Source organism: Euleptes europaea, chromosome 13 (assembly GCF_029931775.1).
Source record: "Euleptes europaea isolate rEulEur1 chromosome 13, rEulEur1.hap1, whole genome shotgun sequence".
In the NCBI taxonomy this organism is placed as follows: domain Eukaryota; kingdom Metazoa; phylum Chordata; class Lepidosauria; order Squamata; family Sphaerodactylidae; genus Euleptes; species Euleptes europaea.
In genome coordinates, this window is record NC_079324.1 from 38,984,469 (window position 1) to 39,004,851 (window position 20,383).

A 20,383-nucleotide genomic window follows, 5' to 3' on the forward strand; every position below is an offset into this window, starting at 1 on the left:
CTAGGGCATCTATGTGCGCTGCACAGACAATTGGACGACAGGGCACTGCATTCCTTATAACTTGCCCACACTAGCTTGGAAAAGTCCTGGAGATTTGGAGGTGGAGCTTGAAGAAGTTAGAGCTCAACACAGATGTGATGTCACTCCTGTTTCTCCTCTAAGGTATATCACGAAGTCAGCTCTCCACAGTTGCCATTTCCTTCAGGGGAACTGTACTCTGTAGTTTGGAGATCAGTTGTAAGTCCAGGAGAACTCTAGGCTTTACTTTAAGGTTGAAAACTCTACCTATGTCTGTCTCCCCCACCCCATGCCCAATTGCTGGTCCCTCCTGCAAATCCTTCCCACTGTTGGCAGTCCACCTGAGAGGTGCTGCAGCAGCTGCCACCTGTTCAGACTTCTCCAGATTTTGAGCACCTGCTGGGCACAGTCTGAACCCTACAATTACACCCCTTTTGCATACTACAAATGAATTCTAAAGGAGGGATTAAAGAGCACTTGCTTTTAGATAAAAATCTTTACCCACTGCCAGGATGCAAAGTGCAAGAGGCACTGCCACTCTGATTGCTTGGGCCCGATTGGCCAATGCCCTTTCTCAGTCACAGGGCTTGTTCTTGCAGGCTGTGCCTTCAAACCACCCTTCTCCCCTATACACACAGAAAACCCTGCATGCTGGGTCCTGATCAGCACTGCATCAGGGTTGCCAACCTCCAGGTACTAGCTGGAGATCTGCTATTACAGCTGATATCCAAGTGATAGAGATCAGTTCACCAGGAGAAAATGGCCGCTTTGGCAATTGACTATGGGACTGAAGTCCCTCCCCATCCCAAATCCCGCCCTCCCTAGGCTCTGCCCCAAAAACCTCCCGCCGGTGGCAGAGAGGGACCTGGCAACCCTACACTGCATTGGTTGTAGGTATCCTGGTAGAGACACTCAGCACCCTAAAGGATCCTTTAGACCCGAGGCTAAGGCGATTTTGTTGATACTTTTTATTTCAGAGGAAGAGAATGTAGATTATACATTAATGTAGGTCATTCAGTCATGAAGAGGATCCTTCCAAGACTCTGACCCTTTGCTTGTCCCTCAGGACAATACACTTCCAGGCATTTGACTTGCATTCCTATCCCCAGTGCTTTTGGTCTGCTGCCCAGCTGTTCTAAGTGCAGATTTGTGTAGGGGAGGGGTAGCACGGAATTCTCCTTGCCCTTCACGTAACTGAGGCCAAATAAGATAATGCAGAGTTTGCACTCAGCACTCCCCTGCCTGCTGCCAAGGGGGGTGGGGGGAATAGCAAGTGTTCTCCCAAGAAGCTTGTCTCCGACAAAACCTGCGCCACTTGCCGCCTCTCTGTTGTCTGTCTATTTTTAACATGTCTCGTTCCAGGAGCTCCGTGCCCTTTTCCTCAGGGCCTTGGATGGAAGCCTTGAATCTGCAACAAGCTTCACGGTGCCCTCTGGTAATGGGTTGGTCTCGGTTGACATACCTCTCCTGGCAGCAGACACTAAACTCTTGGCAAACCCATTCAGGGAGGCAGCTGCAGGCGAACATTTGAAAACATGGAGTAGGAAGCATGAATGAAAGGGACGAGGGTGGAACGCAGAGGCCAGAAAGCAGTCTCCCTTCAAGCAGCCTGGGAAGACTGCGCTGCCCAGGGATCACAGCCATGCAAACATTTTCCGTTTGGTTGGCCAACCCCTGCTAGACTTTTCTCCATGTGCTCCTGTAAGCTTGTCTGAGGCATTTAGCAGGATCACGTGCCGCATTGTTTGGATAGGACAGGGCAATCCTACAGCTCTGCTACATCAGCAGCCCACTAACACTGACATAACCCTAATGCTATGCTAGTGTAACCTCTTGATAGCAGTAGTGTGTCTTTGGGATCTGCCAGTGCAAAGGGAGCATGCTCTGGCTAACTAGAGTATCACATCACATTGCTAGTGCAACCCGTTGCCTTCCTTGGCTTGAGATTGCCAGGGCCACTCTAGACGCTTCACCACCCCTCCTTGTGTGCTTCTTTAATCTTCCCTCTTCTTTCTTCCTGCCGTTCCTTCTGGCTTTTTAACTTTTCTGTTTCCTCTCTCCTCTTTCCTGTTTTCTCCTCTGTTGTTTATTGCACAGTCTCACCTCTTCAAAAGAAACTGGTGGTAGAGTGTGCTAGTAAGAACACTGATGGCTTACTGTTTCATTTCTAAAATTAACTTAGTCTCGCAATAGATCTGGTTGCAGTTCCTGTACAAAAGAACACAACTCAACCAAGTTCACTGTTTGGGAGACTGTTATGGTGTGGCAGTGGATGGGAAATAGGCATTTGGTGTCTGTCCATGTGCATTAACCTCCAAACACCCTAAAATACAGCCCCTGCCTCATTTGGAGGGTTTAAGTTCCAGTAATTTCAAGGGAGGGGAACCTGAAGAACTGCGATGTGAATGTTTCCGTGTTAGCACGTTTGGATTAGCAGAGTCAAAAAAACAGAAAATGGGATACGAATGGAGAGGGGAAGGGAATGAAAACTTTATGTTTCACAGAAGGTTCTGAAATTTCCCCATTAATGTGATTTTGATTGTGCAACAATCCTTGAGAACAGCTGTCAGTCAGAGGGTGGCAACAGAATGAAAATATTTACCATAGTAATGGATGAAGAAATTCAGCCAACGTGTTTCTGCAGGCTGTGAGGATACCAGTTCCAACCTCTCCTTACATTGCCTTTACTGGTATCATGGACCACATTGTCAATTTAAAACTAACTGTTGTGTGTGCCCTCTCCTCTCTCTCTCTCTCTCTCTCTCTCTCTCTCACACACACACACACACACACAAACATGCAGTATACATCTTTAAATAAAAGTAGACATATTTGCTCTGCAGAATTATCTGTTTCCCTAAGTATGTCTGATTGTTTCACCTACATCTACCAGGATTTCATTCTGTTTAGCCTGATACCTCCAACTGATTTCTTTTGTTCACAATTGACTTCAACAGCTGCGTATCTCCCCCACCCCTGTTACTTCTTTGCCCTGCCTGTGGCAACAGACCAAGGTGGGAATCATTAGCGAGGCCCCCTCATTTCCAAATTGCTGTCACCCTTCCCCCAATCCTCAAGTTCTTTGGGTCTCAATAAACATGAGTATTCAGTCATAGAATCCAGGAGCATGCTTTGAAGAGACACAAAATCACAAAAATCACAAAATCACAAAATCACATAAGGTTGGAAGAGACCACAAGGGCCATCGTATCCAACCCCCTGCCATGCAGGATCCCACAATCAAAGTGCTCCCAACAGATGGCCATCCAACCTCTCCTTAAAGACCTCCAAAGACGGGGACTCCACCACCCTCCGAGGCAGCACATTCCACCATCGAACAGCCCTCACTGCCAGAAGGTTCTTCCTAATGTTTAGGTGGAATCACTTTTCTCTTAGTTTGAATCCATTACTCCATGTCCTAGTCTCTGAAGCAACAGAGAACAAGCTTGTTCCCTCATTAACATGGCATCCCTTCAACTATTTAAACATAGCTATCATGTCACCCCTCAACTTTCTCTTCTCCAGACTAAACAAACCCAGCTCTTTAAGTCTCTCCTCATAGGGCATGGATTCCAGACCTTTGACCATTCTGGTTGCCCTCCTCATGCAACATTTTGGCTTCTTCTCTGGAGGCTTCCTGTGCTCTCTAAAGTGCCATGCACATGGATGACATTAAACAAATAAAACAGTGACCATGAGCTATGTAGAGATGTTACCCTTCCCATTTTACATACTCTGCTTTTGTGCACCTTAAGAGGCAGATGTGAAAACTGCTGTTAGAATTTCATGCATCAGTAAGATAACGATGCAATTCATTCATGTGGGAAATGGCACCACTGGCATGTGTGTGCTTTGTGAGATGCAACCTCAGTGCATACCCCATCCAACAGTGAAACTTAGAGGTGCTCAAACCTTCCTACAAGGGTAGTAAAAAGCCAACTGAAGAACATTCTTCATGAGGTCTAGCAGTGTACCTTGCCAAGAAATTTTGAAACACTAACTTTTTAAAGTTGAAACAAGAGTTTGCACACATTAAAAATTTGACAAAAATCTTCAGAACTCCCTGAATTCTGAACATGTTTTAAAAAGAAGAATCTGTCCTTTTTTTTTTAATGAATTATAAGAACATTTTGTGGGGTTTTTTCAGAAGTAAACTCATTTTGTGGATTCCTTTTTGAGGAAACAATGTTGGTATTAACTTGCCAAATTTGATACTGCTACAGCTTGGAGCTCTTCCTCCCACCTTCCATATCCCCAGGTCCATTTTTTTCCATATCTGCAAATGTTGGGGGGGGGGGGTCAAATCTAGATTTGAAAATTTACAAGCAAGTTAGGAGAATTTCATTGAAAAAATATTTTCAACATTTGTATAAAACCTTTCAGCAACATTTTCAAGGCAGTTTGCATAACAAAAGAGGAATTCAACATGCATCAAAACTCTTTTTAAAAGCACCAAACCATAATAATGGAAAACATCCCAGCAGCAAAGAAAATTGCAGCTCCTAGATCTCGGCAGAATACAAATGCTTTCAAAAGGAGACAAAACCAGAGTTCTTGGGGGACAGCAATTCACCTTTCTGAGGTTACTATCAAAAAGCCAGTTCTTGACCAAGCCATTTTGAATGGATAATAAACCTCTTACAGTACCATTCTCATCCTGCTAAGTCTTAGAAGGCTGTAACTTGCTTAGGCTAAACATTGTGAAAACTGGAAGGTAGCAACTGCATCAGAATCAGAAACCCAGAAGTTCAGGATCTAAACCTTTGCCACAGTGATGCTAAAATTAACAATGGCCGTTTATGCACATAAGGTTTTGCCTTGGATTTGCCGCTCTCTAGATGCACATTTCCCCCATCCAAATTCTCAAAACTCTGCATGGGGCTTATTTTTGAGTTTTAAGAATTTGGATGGGGGGAATGTGCATCTATTGAGCGGCAAATCCAAGGCAAAACCTCCCGTACATAAATGGCTAATGTAGTTTTTAAAAGCTCAGCAATAAAATGAGATTTTGGACACCTAAGGTACTTAATGGGAACTCTTGAGAGCATGAGAGGAACCTGTCTGAATCAGACTAAGAAAGGTGCCTTTAATTCAGCCTCCTGTTTCCAACAGTGGCCAGCCAAATGCCTTCTCGCATCCACAAGTGGGGCTGGAAGGCAACAGTTCTTGTTTGGCATGTAGGGATATGCTGCATCTGAATATGGGGTTTCCATTTAATTATCTTGACTAAGATCAGGAATTGGCTGAGCTCCGCTTTACAGCCACCAGAGGCAGGGCCTTCTCTGGTGCCAAGACTTTGGAATGTTCTCCCCACAAAAATTCACCGGATATCAAATCTGTACTCTTTCAAAAACCAGAAGATTTTTTTCCTTTACCTAACTTTGTAATTATTTGCCCTTCCATGCTGTTCTTTTCTCTCATTTCTGCAATGGTTTTAAGCTGGCAACTGGGGAGAGGGGTGTTTTCTGGTCAGTACCGCCTTTCATAGCTTTTGTGCTGATCTTTTTTGGGCTGATGGCTTTGGGAAGTTTTTCTTACTTTTAATTGAAGGTTATAAGCCTCCTTATTAATGATTTTCAAGAGAGCAGGGGATAAATATCACAAATCAATTAAGTTAATATGGAAGAGCATCTGTTAAAAGGATCAAGTACATGTGGAAGACCTCAACCTGAGACCCTGGGGAACAGCTACCAGTCAGAGTAGACAATATTGACCTTGATAGACCAAAGGTCTGACTAGGGTTGCCAACCTCCAGGTACTAGATGGAGCTCTCCTGCTATTACAACTAATCTCCAACCAACAGAGATCAGTTTGCCTGAGGAAATTGGCGCTTTGGTAATTGGACTCTATGGCATTGAAGTCCCTCCCCTCCCCAAACCCTGCCTTCCTCAGGCTCTGCCCTCAAAACCTCCTGCCGGTGGCGAAGAGGGACCTGGCAACCCTAGGTCTGACTCAGTAAAAGGGAGCTCCCTATATTCAGTCAATCCATGCACAGGCACAACACGAATCAATATGCATTACATTATATTGACATTTCATTTTTTATTTTGAAAATACATAATCAAAACGTACACATGCTCTCCTCATTCTGCACATGCTAAAATGTACAGATTTTTTTTTTAAATTCAGGACATACTAGAAAATGGTTTGAGATCCAGTTCCCAGATCAGAGAAATGAGGATATTATCACACCAGTTAGCAAGTAATCACTACATTAGTCTGTACGGGAAACCGGTGCATGGAGTAATTGGTGCTCTGCCAGGTTTAAAGGCACCGTTGGAGGGCATGAGAACCTGCCATCAATGGCTCTCCATTCTATGCTATTCGTTTTTTTCCACTGATGTCAGCATTCCAGCAGTACAGACAAGATTGCATGGAGGGGGAGGGGGAGGAGGGAGTTAATCCAGGTAGCAATTAGACTCGTGGTTATGGGCGATGCTACCTGCCAGCAACTGCAGATTCTTCCAAAGAAAAACAGACTTATTTCAGCACTCTTATTCTGGGGGCCCAGCTTGCCACAGATCCTTTCTGCTCTGTTGAAAACCCACACACCCTTTGACATCAGCAAAGCGACAGTCGGTTATGGCTATCCAGAGGTGAGAGAATAGCTCTCTGCATATGCTCAGCAGTGCCCTGATCTTAATATCACTTTATGTCCCCCAGTGGTTGCTGAGCTCTGGTGCTCAATATGGTTGCTGGGGCATAGCCCTAGTGCAGACGAAGTCCTGCACCGGTGTGGGGAGGGACCACAGCTCAGTGAGAGGCACCTAGTTTGCATTAAGCTGATCCCAGGTTTCACCCCTAGCATGCCCAGCTAAAGGAACATGAGTAGCTGACACACAGGAAGAGAGAGAGACCTTTCATTTGCTGCGACCCTGGAGAGCTGGGTGAGAAAGGTGAACTTTCTCACCATCCGGCAGTTTCATGTATTGGGGTACTGGATAAATATTCTAGCTGCTAAGGCAGCCAACATTTTTCTCCTGCTTGATCCTATGACTTTAATAGCAATTTGATATGTAGAAGTTAAGCTACATTACCTGTGTTCCAGAGAACCGTCTGACTGTTTTATTTCTTTGCATCAAGACTGCTGATGAAGTAACAGGAAACTGGGCAAGGGAAAAAAGAGAGAACAATACTACTAATTACTGTGATAACTGAGCCCTGTCTTGCCTACCTGGCTGCCAAATTATGTTTAAAGCTGATTTCACCAAGGTAACCACTCAAAATAAAAGGTTTCCATGAATCATGGCAGGAATGTTGGTGAATATTCCTTGACAATGCAACTACAGAGCTTGCATGGAGACCAGAGATAGCCCGTTTTTATCCTTTTATATATTTTGGAGTAGAAGATGAGTGGACAATGCATAAAAACAGCTATTCTGCACATTCATCTGTGGAAAATGTGCAGCAACATCAATGGTGTGTATTTGTAATCCTGACAAAATGGAGGTGCTACTGGTGGAGGGAAGGTTTGACACAGGAATTGGGATATCTCCTGTTCTGGATGGGGCAAGTTCATAGCTTGAGTGTGCTGCTGGACCCGCCTCTCCATATCATTTCTTTTTTGCACAATGCCAAAACAAAAGCAAACAAACAAACAAAAAACACACCCAAAACTGTGGGCAAGACAGTGCATGTTATAGCGGAGACCATCCCAGCAGACAAAAGAGGAGAGAACCAGCTTCGCGCAAGGGAAGATCAGTTATTATGACAACTGGGTGAATTAATTCTCCAACAGGTTTGGAGCAGAGGAAGACAGTGGGAGGGGGCAGCTGAAAGGCCAGAGGGCAAGCAGCCACCACTCGCACCTCCAGACTTCCCTGCCAGATATCAGCAGAACTACAAAACCCACCTAATCTGGTGGGAAATTCAGCAACATCTCATGACCAAAGATATTAACAAAAAAAGGCCCATACTTTAATCATCATAGCAAATTGTTATTAGTTAAGTCATACTTTTTATTATTTGAGAGAGTTAATGTATTAAGTATGACGCATACAAGACATGACTCACTTCTGTGATCAATGGTGTGACTAAATCCCTGCTTTAGCCTCCCTTTCCAACAAAGGGACAAACCACGTTACATATAGATATGTATAATGCAGTGCATATATATATATTTTTTTAAGTAAACCGTGTTAAGAGGTTGTGTTCTTGGTGGGGGTTAACCCTTTCTCTACTAGTTGTTTTTTCCACCCAAAATTCCCACAACCAAGATTTTGGGACCTGTATTTTTTTCTTAGGGGGGGATAGAAGGGGGATTTTGATTAGGAAAGTGGCCAGCCAGTGACTGATTAAGCACCCTCTCCAAATAAAGAACATAAGAATTGCCTGGCTGGATCAGACAACCCCATGCAGTAGCAACACAACTCCTCAGAGCAGATACATACTCTCTGTTGAGTGGGGTTGTCATCTGCGGGTCTGAAACCTATATGGAAGTAACACTAACAGCCCATTCCTGAAACCCACAGTGGCCGGTGATGGCTACCACGGAGGGTAAAAGTGTTTTACATTTAGAAAAAAAAACCAAAATGGAGGGGGACCCAAAAATGGGGGGAAAGGGCCCCATTGCAAACATTGATTCTGTGCCACCAAAAATGGTCGCGCAACAACACTGTTGCATTAGGGAGCGTTCCCAGCGCTAAAGGGGTTAGGAGGCTGCCTAACGGCAGCTCCGCCCCCAGGACACCAACCGGGATGCCGGCACAGGGACTTACACTGGGAGAACACTGGCATGAGACTGCACCAGCGTCTGAGGGCCACACTGCCACCACGGTCCAGGGGGCCTGGCATAATGCTGGCGTCCTTGCCAGTCTGCATGGTGCAAGTGGCACGCGGATGCCGGCGTAGGGGTCACATCAGCTCCTAAGAGCATTCAGGGCCCCCCCCTTCAGGAATGCACTGCTATTGACCTATAAGCCCCACCCTTTTTCCAGATGGAAGGGAGGCTATGGGTACTGAGTGTGGGGAAGGCACTCTGCACATGACCAGATGCACTGTCTTCTTTCTTCCAGACGCTCAGAACACAAGCACGGGTGCAATGTCTGAAGACCCATTGGATTATATCGCAAAATGAACTAAACGGTATTCTGGAACGAAAGTATTATCCATATTCTGGCAGGAGGGCACAGACCGCCCACAAAAACCAACACAGTATGCCTACACTCTCACTGCTGGTGAGAGGCACAGCCACTTCCTGCTACTCCGAGTGGGCCTTGCCCCTGATTCACTGACTTGGCACCAGGACCGCTCTGTATACATGGAGGTTCCTGCCGATATCTAAAAGGAACAGGAGGGCAGATTGTAACTGTGGAAAAGGTGACTCTGACTGTTGCAAAGGAAGCCAGAGGCCAAGCCTGCGTGGGAGGTGAGCTCTCCTTTCGGGCAGCTTTGGCACGATGGAGTTGGCACCCTTCTTGTTAGTGCAGAGGGCATTTGTGTTGGGTTTCCTGCTCCTTCCATCAGTTGGTCCTCTTTTAGTCAGAGGGAAGCATGGTGGTTCCCCACTTCGGCTTTCTTGCCCCTCATTGCTACCCAACACTACAGACTGTACCTGTCCCTCCCCTACCTGAACAGCTCCCTTCAGGGTCTTCACAGACATGACCCAGATGTTTTGATCTGGTGTCAGCAATCACATTTCTTTGTGATAATATGCAGGTGGCAAAGTTCCTGCATGGAAGGATTGGTTTACTGAGGGGAAAACCTCACAGAGGGACTGCAGTCGAGGAAGTTAAGGGCCACCAGGCAAGGCAACTGAAGGCCAGGGAGTATGAAGAGGATGGGGAATTCTTACAGGATTTACAGAGTTCCCAGCTCTGGGTTGGGAAATACCTGGAGATTTTGGGGTGGGGTCTGAGGAGGGGGGGTTTGAGGAGAGGAGGAACTTCGATGGAGAGAATGCCACAGAGTCCACCTTCCAAAGCAGCCCTTTTCTCCAGGTGAACTGATCTTTGTTGCATGGAGATCAATTATAATCTGAGACCTCCAGTTACCACCTGGAGGTTGATAGCCCTATGACACGAAGCATATTGGGGGGTGATCCAGCTGTTTGCTATGGGGGGGGGCTCTGGAGGCAGAATTGCCGAGTGCCAAAGGCAAAGGAAGGATCTCATAGCTCTCCTACGAACAGCAGAGGGGCTGTGTGCAGAGAGTGGGTGGACGTGGGCAGCATTGAATTTCACATCAGTTCCAAAATTGCCAGCCAAAAGTTTCAGGGCAGTCAAGTTCCTTCCCTCTTCCCTTCCCTCCACATGCCAGTTGTTGTCAAGACATACTGCCAAGGCAAATGTTATTACCCATGTTTTGCAGCTTCATTGCTTTTAAAGAATCGTTTCCATGAGAAACCAGCTCAGCAAACATATCTTGCAGAGGAGGCCAGAGGTGAAAGGAATAATAGGCACATTCCAACAACATGACACATACACACACACAAGCACAAAAGACGTTAACTGTTCGCATGCTGCTGCGGCAGCTGTTGAGCAATACAATTATCAGTTTGGGATGCTGCCACCTCCCTCGGTCTTTCGCCTGCCTTTGCTTGTACGTCTCAATCCTGCCTTGACTTGCCTGGGCTGGTCTTCGTAGGGCTTCTCCTCTCACTATTGAAGCCCCAGTCTGCCTCACAAAGCAGCCCTTCAATTTGATTCTTAAGAAGTGGCACCACTTCCCACCACATGAAAATAGGCAGAAGGACACATCGATGAGATTGGGAAGATTGTTCCCACAGGAGCCTCTGAAAATGGAGGGAAAGTAGAACCGCCAATTTGGTGGTCTCACTTGAAGTACTATCCATTAGATAATTCTATCTCTATTTCTATAGTTTTCTTACTTGCTCAACAGTTTTGAAGAAAAGCATGCAATTAAAAAAAAACCTCGCCAGAACCACAGTTTCTGTACCTGGAAAAATGTTATTTGTTTTATTCATATATTTATGTTTTAGACTGGTGTACTTAAAGTCTCTTCAAAGTTCAGGAGTTAAGCATGGTCATCCCTGGTGAGTACTTGGATGGGAGACCCCCAAGGAAGTCCAAGGTCGCTTCACAGAGGTAAGCAATAGCAATTCACTTCTGAATGTCTCTTGACTTGAAAACCCTACAGAGTTTGCCATAAATTCGATGTGACTCGATGGCATGTTCCACCACTACTTAAAATTTCAGGGAAACACACACACATTTTACCTTTGTATCATTAATGTTTTCTTTAAATAGCTTAATACTCCCCCCTCACACACACAAAGCATTAAATACTTCAAAGTTCTCCCTTCACATCCATCTCTGGGGCAAGATGTCTTCTCAGAGCAGCTCTGCAAATTCACATCAGTAGGGCTGTTCTATTCCCTACCCCACCCACCCCCACAGGCAAAACATTTTGCATCAGATTCAAATCCATTTATGCAACTGCCGAAGCACACCTTATTTGCATCCTCTTCAGGTGTCTCTCCAGCCCCACTGCTTCTCTCACTCACTAGCCAGTTTTCATTCAGTGGGGGTGCAGCATCAGGCCTGCCAGACAATATGGGAACACTGTGGCAGCAGGCATAATGTAAAGTAAGCCTCTTGAGAGCTAGCCTGGTGACAGGGCTGGATAGAAATCAGTGTTTAGCACCAGACCCATGTGTGTATTCCTCAACAGGGCAAATAGCAGCTGGCGGTGTGTGTGTGTGTGTGTGTGTGTGTGTGTGTGTGATTTGCACCAGGAAAATGTCATGATTAGGAGTGGGCAAAAAATTCTGTATTTTTTGGCTTTGACTCTGTTGGACCCAAAACATTTTAGTATTCCTGGTATGGTATTCGGATTCAGTGTTTTTTCGGGTTTGTGAATTTTTTGGGTCCATTATTCCCTATGGGGAAACTTTCCAGGTGTGCGGGGGGGGGGGGGTGTTTTTAAAGGCACAGGCACCAAAATTGCAGTGGAGTTGCTGGTGCCTGTCCTTTAAGTAACCCTTAAATTTCAAGTAGATTGGACCAAGGAGTCTAATTCTTTGGGTCCCTGAACAGGGTGCTTCCAGCCATCCTCTATTATTTCCTATTGTGGGGGGACGACGACTCCAAGCTGCTTCAAAGGCAAAAGCCATGCCTGCAAGCAGCAATTACTGGTCAATTATCTCCCATGGAAGAACCAACAACAAGACCTACAGAACTGTTGCAGAACCCAGTAATCCCAGCAGAACCACAAGTCAATGTGCCAAACCAAACAGAACCAAAATCAAACCAGATAATCTGTTCAGTAAAAACTCATGGTGGGGGGTGGGGGGACACTTTTGCATGCCCAGAGAACCAATTGCAATGTGCCCAGCAGAACCCAGGACAATTGTGGCAGCGAAAGCTCAATAGTTCTAATGTCAAACTGGAAGAAGAAGAAGAAGAAGAAGAAGAAGAAGAAGAAGAAGAAGAAGAAGAAGAAGAAGAAGAAGAAGAAGAGGAGGAGGAGGAGGAGGAGGAGGAGGAGGAGGAGGAGGAGGTGGTGGTTTTTATATGCTGATTTTCTCTGCCACAAGGGAGAATCAAATCCTTCCCTTTCCCTCCCCACAATAGACACACTGTGAGGTAGGTGGGGCTGAGAGAGCTCGAAGAGAGCTGTGGCTAGCCCAAGGTCACCTAGTTGGCTTCATGTGTAGAAGTGGGGAAACCAACCCGGTTCACCAGATTAGCCTCCGCTGCTCATGTGGAGGAGTGGGGAACTGAACACTGTTCTCCAGATCAGAGTCCACCGTTCCAGACCACCACTCTTAACCACTACACCATGCTGGCTGGAGACTCGCAGCAGAACAAATTCAAGCAAGGGAGGATTTTGCAAGCCCAGCAGAACAAATGGTGATGTACATAATGCCCTACAGAACCCAATGCCTCTGTGGCAGTGTATGCTCAACAGAACCAAGGAGAAACCACTGCAGAATAAAGCCAACCAGGGGATTTTGCAAGCACTGTACAACTCTGTAAAAACCATCAAGGGGACCCAAAGCAGCTCCTGCAAAGTAGGGGGAAGGAAACCTCTTGAAACTGACAAACACACTTGAAATTGACACAAGCAGCCTGGCAAGCCCAAACTCTGGCTCCCGATCTTCCCAGTAAACCCCAGGAACATTTTTTCGATATATATATAAAGAAAAAATCCTGGATATATTTGGGATGCTGAATATACCTAGAAAATACAGATAAGGTATTTTGGGGGTATATTTTCAGCCCGAGTGTATCCAAATGCACACCCCTAGTCATGCCTTGGTCTGAATTTGACCCTTTCCCCCCAATACTGAAAGAATGCCATTTTGTTTTATTTTACTTCTTTTATACCCTGCCTTTCTTCAATGGGGACTGAAAACTGCGTGCATCGTTCTCTTTTCCTCCTTTTATGGATCTGCTGCCCTCATGGCAAACTTGGCCCTCAGCCCTGGAACAACGAAAGTCCCTCAGAGCAGAGGTGTCATTTAGATGGGCACAGGGAGAGGAGCAACCTTCAGCGTCCCCCGTAATGACTTTTCCTATATGCCTCTCTTTCTTTGAACTACAGAATGGTTTCTTGCTGCAGATTCCCAATGGAAAGGGGCAGTGCCACAAGACCCTTTTTGGGTTTTATATCAGAGGCTGAATGCTGCTTCCTCCATCACCCACCCACCCCCAAATTGAAATAACACAACCAGCCCTCACACTGCATGGTGTGGTGGGCTTCTTCCTTAAGGGACTAGGCTGTAGGCAGGCCAGAGTCACATCTGTTCCACCCAGTTCAGTGGGACAAAGTCCTGCCAGCCAGCCAAATTGTCTCTCAGGGCTGTTAGGAGGATGAATCAAGCACTGGTGGGAGAACACGAAGCAGCTGAAGAGAGACAGGCAGGACAGACCACACCACAGGTTCCGCTCTTGTTTTAGAAACAGGCTGGTCGAGCTTGGAAGCTGAGTTGTCGTGGCCCGCATGGCTCATCCTAGACTTGTGGGGTGGGTCTGGCTCACATCCACCACCACCCCAGTTGCAGATTGCTTTCACCCATCAATTCTGGCTCAGGGCACAGGGCAGCTCAAATGGACCCATTCCATTGTTGTCCTCTTTTCTATTGAGAGTAGATTTTCAGGGTGAACAGACTGGTTGGCCGAGTGTGTGTGCGTAGAATGAAGAGGAAGGAACTGCAAAAAAGAGGAAGAGCAAAAATAAATATCCCTTACTTTCTGTTTAGCCAAAGGTCTGGCAGGATATCTTTCAGAGACCTGGGCAGCTCTGATGTTATGACTGGTGTGGGGCAGTCCTATGCTTGCAAACTCCCTGTGCACATGAGATGCACCACATGCTCTGCCTCCCCTTCCACAGCCTCCTTTTCTTTATGTAAGCAAGAAGGACGATTGATCCTCCAGTGCTCTGTGCTCCCCAAAAATATCCGAGGCTTTAAATGGTTGCATCTCTAAATGATGCTCATTAAGTGGTCATTTGTGCAGTCATACGAGGCCTGCACATGCACAGTGATGCTGTGATGATGGAACAGTCCATTACAATCTCTCTGTGGAAAAACACAGCAAGAGCCACAGAAAAGCTGCCATTCTATGTATATACCATAGTATAAACTGAAGGCATTCTCAACGGAGTATCTACTGCATGAGAAAATAACCCCAATATTTTGGGTAAATAGCAGCTCCCCAAGGCTGTTTCTTGCCAGGAAAATTATGCAGAGAGAAAATCTTAAACCTCCCCCTTTTTGTGAACCGCAGTTCCAGTAGGGTCCCTGCACACCTGCAAAATGAGGTTTTTTTAAAATGGCTTGGAGCTCTGAAGATAGAACTGCCCGTGCACATCTGGTTTGGCTGCTGGGATTACCATGAGGCTGGGTGGGGGGGGAATAAAATCAAGCTGAAGTGGCAATTTGACCAAAGCAGATTCACATGTGCATCACAAAGCACGGGAAAATGAAAATGGGTCTAAACTCTTAAAGGTAAAGCTCCCCTGTGCAAGCACCAGGTCACTCCTGACCCTTGGGGTGACGTCACATCCCGAAGTTTATTAGGCAGACTATGTTTACAGGGTGGTTTGCCATTGCCTTCACCAGTCATCTACACTTTACCCCCAGCAAGCTGGGTACTCATTTTACTGACCTCGAAAGGATGGAAGGCTGAGTCAACCTTGAGCTGGCTACTTGAAACCTTCCGTTGGGATCAAACTCAGGTCGTGAGCAGAGCTTGGACTGCAGTACTGCAGCTTACCACTCTGCGCCACAGGGCTCCTAAACTCCTCTTGCATAGCCAATAAATCAGTTCAGAAACAGGGCACAAACCCCTTCACAACTACTGTCTCTTTTCTTGTATATGCATGATAAGCAGCAGCAGAAGGGCTGAAAAGCACAAAGTGGCGCATGCACATCTTTACTTTGTCTCTCATGCTTTTAGCCAAGACAGCCAGGGCCAGGCACCATGATAGGGGACAAGTGGGTCAGGGTCAGCAGTAAACAGGAGTACCATCTCTTCCTGGGGGAGGGGGTGGCAAGCATTTAGCCTCCCTGGTGCCAGAACCCTCTTCCCTTGAACTCTCAATCCCTCTTGTACTGCCTAGGATTAGGTGGGAAATCAAGAGTTCATTTGAAAACAAAATGATATATCCGTCGAATTCTTCAGTACAACAAATGATCATTCAGATTGTTCAGAAATATAAAACCTCAATCATTCGAGGGGATTTTCACCAGTGTGGAAAAGTCTGAAAGTCCTAGAATGGAGGAATGGCAGACACGTCTTTCTTTCACAGGGGGCTAAACTCGGATTGCCATTGTGCAGGGTGGGGTGGAATCTTATGATTTTGCAAAGGTTGGAGAGCTCTGTGTTGGGTCAAGGATGCCTCATTCAGTCTGCTGAAGCCTTACAAGGGCAGCAGTAGAAGCAGCCCCTTGCAGAATAGGGCACAGCTGGCATTCTCTGAGGCTGGAGTAGAATAACTGACGGTTGGTTGAGTGGCATAATGGGCTTTTCAGTGTTTGCCTTTTCCAGATCTCTGTGGGAATTTCCAGCCTGCTATCAGTCTTGGCACTTGGCCCCTGTCGCCAGCACTCCAGATCCAGCTCTGCATTGCCTCTGTAAATGATTTCCCAGCTAAAAGGATCTTCTGATTTCAGCAATAAAAACAACATGCACACTTCTTATCTGCCCATAGATTTGCTCGCAAAGGTTCAGCCTTGACCTGCATCTCGAATTATCCTAGAGAGGCAATTATCCCTTCTGCAGCACCTAGTGCAGCTGCTGTTGGCATAACAGGAGGGCAACCTTTGGAGTATCACAGAGCTCTCCAACACAGAGAATGTGTAAGCAGCTCTTTGAGAGCTGGAGAGCAAATCAAAATTTGAACATGTCTCTGGAAGATCGATGTCCCTCACTGCTTCATGCTTTGTTTCACCTCATGGATGGACCTGCAAAATGCCCTTCCGAGGTGTTAGACTGGGGTCTGGGAAACCTGGGTTCAAATCCCCACACTGCCAACAAACTTGCTGGGTGATCTTGGGCCTCTCTTTGTGTCACTCTAACCTACCTCACAAGGTTGTTATGAGGATAAAATGAGGAAGGAAGAACCATGTATGCCGCTTGGAACTCCTTGGAGGAACTATGGGATAAAAATGCACTAGACAGATAAGATACATTTTTGAAATCTTTGAGAGGAAGCCTCTGCAGAGCCTTCTCATGAGTGGCTCCAGAGCCTTCTCAGGAGTGGCTCCAGAGTCTCTCCAAAGAAGCACATCTCACACCTTCATTTTACACCTTTAGCATCAAATTACAGCTTTTGAAAAACAAGGTTCTCGTTTTACCTTTGTCATTTGAAGGTTATTTTCCCTTCTGAAAATTCTGAAGTCTGAAGGCATGAAGAGGCCCATAGGACCAGCACATGCTCTGTCCATGGTCAGCTGTTAGATTTCTTGGTGGGCTACTTTGTGAATGGAGTCAGGGATCAAGGGCCAAGTCCCTGACTCCCACCCCTAGCATGGCCTGCTGGTAAGGCCAGTGCCTTCACATCAGTCAACCAACTTCTTTGCTTTGGATGTGGAAATTTTGGTCCATGAGGAATCACTCCGGGGGACTCTCTCCCCATCATGGCTACTCATTGCTGATCCAAGATGGCTTCAACAAGATGGACATGGCATGGATTATTCATGTAAACATGGGATATTATAGCACTGGGGGAGACAGTTTGATGTGAAATAGCAGAAAGTGAAAACGCAGCAGGTACAAATGACACATTTAATGATACTGATATGGTGGTGAGTTCCAGCACTTTCTGAGTGGTTATCTTATCATTTGGGGACACGGTAGAAATGATTTGCACGTGGAATAATTATTTTTGATATCTTACTACATTCATCTACAATCTTTCATAATTATAAGATTTTATTTATAATGAGTTGTTTGGCCCCCTAATAAATGTATGCCCTGACCTTGATGGCCCTGGCTGGCCCAATCTCGTCAGGTCTTGGAAGGTAAGCAGGGTCAGCTCTAGTTGGTACTTGGATGGAAGACCACCGAGGAAATCCAGGATTGCTATGCAGAGAAGAAGAAGAGTTGGTTTTTATATGCCGACTTTCTCTACCACTTAAAGAAGACTCAAACCGGCTTACAATCCCCTTCCCTTCCCCTCCCCACAACAGACACCCTGTGAGGTAGGTGGGGCTAAGAGAGCTCTAACTCTAAGAGAGGCGTGACTAGCCCAAGGTCACCCAGCTGGCTTCATGTGTAGGAGTGGGGAAACAAACCCAGTTCACCAGATTAGCCTCCGCCGCTCATGTGGAGGAGTGGGGAATCAAACCCGGTTCTCCAGATCAGACTCCATTGCAGGCAATGGCAAACCACCTCTGTTTATCTTTTGCATTGGAAACCTTATGGGGTTGCTGTAAGTAAACTGAGACATAATGCACTTTCCACCACTATTAAATGTTTCCCTGGGGCCTGCTCCGCTGCCATCTTCTCCTGTTTTGGTATGCTGCCCCATTGATGTGTCAGGTCGGATGCAATACCACAAGTACAACCGTATTCTCTCCATTCATTCTCTGAAAGGACAGGAGATCATTGGTCAGGGCACTGAGGTCCAAAGTCCTGGATCTAGCATGTGTTCTTTGTTTGGCATGTTTGGGTTGTGTTGTGCAGAAGCCTGGGGCACTTGGAGTGCTGCACAATGTCACAGAATTTGCCAGAGGGCTTTGTCTACACTATAACACTCTTGTGGGTCAGAGTTGAAGGCACTCTGGCCTGCAGGGGACCTGGAGGGTCTGTACCTTTGGGAACTGGAGCAGGGCGGAGAGCCAATGACGTTTCACAACTTTTCAAAATTCTACCAAATGAGAGTTAAAACCAGCCATTTGAATTTCAAAATCCAAACATTTCTTGATCCGATTAGTTAAATTAATAAAGTGAACATAACACTGATTGCACACCTAATGCAAAATACTTCTCAGGTAGTGTCAAATACAGACTGCTGCAGCTTGCCAAACATCAGATGCTGACAAACGTTGAGCATCGCTTGGAACTCTGCTGGTGCTGAGAATATTCGCCATCAAACTTCACAGAGGAGAATTTTCGGGACAGTTTTCCATTTCGGCTCTAGTCAACACTGCTACTGTGTTGGGTGTGTGGATCAAGAAGCCTCACTTGGACAAAAAGGAACAGAGTCATGTTTAGATCGTGCTGCCTGTCTTCGCTCACGCTCTGCTTTGGCTCACCACTTCTGCTACTTTTTGGCCATTCTCGGTTGCTCAAAATAGAATCATGCATCAGGCCAAGACAGTTCCGATCTGCAGGGACCTTGTCTTTTGTTTTGTGGTGCCTCCTCACGCAGAGACAGCCCTGCCCTGTCGTTGTGCCCAAGCTTTGGAAAAAATGTGCTTTCAATCTTTACAGCCCTAAATGGTCCCGGGCCGGAGTGCCTGAAGAGCAGCTCTTTCCATAGAAGCCAACCCACACACTTGGGTCATCAGGAGAGACCTGTTACAGGAGACAGCCAGCATGGCGTAGTGGTTAAGAGCGGTGGTTTGGAGCAGTGGACTCTGATCTGGAGAACCGGGTTTGATTCCCCACTCCTCCACATGAGCGGCAGAGGCTAATCTAGTGAACTGTATTTATTTTCCCAGTTCTACACATGAAGCCAGCTGGATGACTTTGGGCTAGTCACACTCTCTCAGCCCCACCTACCTCACAGGGTGTCTGTTGTGGGGAGGGGAAGGGAAGGTGATTTTAAGCCAGTTTGATTCTTCCTTAAGTGGTAGAGAAAGTCTGCATATAAATGCCAACTCTTCTTCTTCTACATGCCCACCAGACAAAGACTCTGTCAAAAACACAGCGCAACATTCTCAAGTGACAACCCCAGGAGGATGGAATTTGCTTTCCAGGAAGACCCAACAGGTTTCATTTCTTCCCACTTTCAGACAACTGCAGCAGAACAGAAGACATTTGAGGGAAACTTCCCCCTTGGGCTCAAACTGCATTTGTTAGCTGCTGCTACTTGATTAATTGATTAGGTTTTGTACTACTAGTTTGGCTCTATCGTGCATTTTAAAAACATCTGATGTTTTATTTTACTGCATTTTGCCTAGTGGGCCTTGAGAGTTTATATGGCAGGATAAAAAATATATAAGACAGGATTTTTTTTAAAAAAAACCTTTGGATAAAGAAACCAATAGTGCAGATTTGCTTCCTGAATCGATGAGCAGTAGAAAAGAGCAAGATACAATATGAATCAATGAGGTTCTGCTGCCTTGAGAAAATATGTGCTTAAGCATTTCTCCACAAAACTGACATTTTTAAAGAGGGGGAAGAGGATATTTTTGAAACAAGCTCTGTCTGAACCCTCCAGGTCAGTTTACCCAACGAATCCCTGAAGTATGTAGAATGTGTGTGTGTGTGAAGTGCTGTCAAGTCGCAGCCGACTTATGGCAACCCCTTTTTGGGGTTTTCATGGCAAGAGACTAACAGAGGTGGTTTGCCAGTGCCTTCCTCTGCATAGCAACCCTGGTATTCCTTGGTGGTCTCCCATCCAAATACTAACCAGGGCTGAAAGTACGGTATGTAGAATAGCATAAGGCAAATGTGGAGCAGTCCGGATGCAAATGTCCAAGGTCAATTCACTGTAATCAACGAGGGCCAGGAATGAATGAAATAAGGAATCCTGCAGCTGCTGCAGCAGATCCAGCTGCTGTTGGACCAGTGACCTCACCCTCTTCCAGGTGGCTGCCTGCTTCTGTGACCGCAGCCTGAAAGGGGCCTCACTCTCTTCTTGAACAGCAAACTCATCATTTTAGACACTGCAGAAATGACAGGGAAGATAATGAAGATCCTTTGACAGTCGGCCCTGAGCTGGCTCTTGGGCTTCTTAAGGAGTGGCAACATTATGAACTCATGAACACATGAAGCTGCCTTATACTGAA